A 1,213-nucleotide genomic window follows, 5' to 3' on the forward strand; every position below is an offset into this window, starting at 1 on the left:
ACCCAAGGGAAGAAAGCGGGAGGTCTTGAGCTGTCTTTGTAGCCACAGCCGCGCCGGGCAGCCCCCGCGTGCCTGCCAGACTGCCCTATCATTACCTAGGGCAGCGCACCGCCCCCTCTGTCGCTCGCCACCAAAACATTTAGGTAAAAGCTAGCCGGCTCCGCGGGGCACCTCCCCGCCCCTCCCCGGCCCCAGTCTGCGACCATTGCTGGTACGTGTCATTCTGGCCACCCTGGTCCCCAGGCAGAGCTGCACCCCGCGCCATCCAGGACCGTCCCGGGGAGGAGGCGGCAGTTCTCTCCGAGTCTCTCTACCTACCGTTCGCGGTTCGATTCAGCTAGGAAGCTTCCTTATAGCTAACTCACCCTCTGCAGCGTGAGCCAAATCCCAACTTTTTCCTCCGTAAGGGAGTGTATGGGGAAGAAGGGTGATAACGCTGCCAGGAAACGTCCTCTGTGCTAGCTGTGGAGGGAGTCCGGACAGACCTGCTTCCAGAAGGCCTGTGCTGAGAGTAGAACCCGGTGCTCGGGCTGACCAGAGTGCAGGGTTCCGGCTGTGTCGGTTTTTCGCCGTGGAGTTTCATGAGGAGAGAAATCCCGTCTGGGTGGGTTGTTGGCTTGAATACCGCAAAATCCCAGAAAGATGCCTGCCGGGCCTTAGCCTGGGAGGGGCACTGGATTCCAGTGCTGGCCCCTGTACCAACCTGCCTGTGATGCCTCCAGTCGCCCCCGCCCCCCACCTCATGTTCTGGGCCTTTGTAGGAGAGAAAGGCGGCACCCCCATTGGGAAGCAGGGAAGGCAGAGGGGGACAGAACCAGAACTTCAGAGGAGAGAGGGAAACAGTGGTGTCCCGGTGGTAGTGGGGACCAGAGTAAGTGCAGAAGAGGGCAGAGGAGAAAAGAGTGAGAATCTGCCTTCTGAGTCACTGAACAAGTTTAGCTTGAAATCACTCAGCACTGCTTCCCTGGAAGCATGTGCACCTCCAGCCCGGACCCCCCAGGGCCCTGATGGCTTTCCAAAGTCCTTGGCAAACCCATATGTGGCCAGCAGAGACTTGGGTGGAGTCCTGGGTCCGTGACCCAGGAAAGAGGGCAGGAGACAGGGGGAATTCCAGGTCAGCTGGAAAATTACAGAGCCAGGAGAGTAGCCGCTGGTATTTTCCAGGCTTGAGAAAGAACACGGGGCAGGAGAGAGATGTCCCACCTCGGGGAAG

The 1,213-nt window shown here is 59.4% G+C and overlaps 1 protein-coding gene across 1 annotated transcript in view; it reads right to left on the bottom strand.

Annotated features, from left to right (window-relative positions):
* The window catches only part of SLC45A3 (solute carrier family 45 member 3), a 23,231-nt gene extending 22,225 nt beyond the window's left edge, over positions 1 to 1,006 (bottom strand). Inside the window, exon 1 of the mRNA XM_006159260.3 lies at positions 366 to 1,006. The gene's annotated coding sequence lies outside the window, so the exon portion shown is untranslated. The remainder of the gene's footprint in view (positions 1 to 365) is intronic.
* Between the last annotated feature and the right edge of the window lie 207 nt (positions 1,007 to 1,213).

The sequence above is a fragment of the Tupaia chinensis genome, unplaced genomic scaffold (assembly GCF_000334495.1).
Source record: "Tupaia chinensis unplaced genomic scaffold, TupChi_1.0 Scaffold000627_1, whole genome shotgun sequence".
Classification (NCBI taxonomy): domain Eukaryota; kingdom Metazoa; phylum Chordata; class Mammalia; order Scandentia; family Tupaiidae; genus Tupaia; species Tupaia belangeri.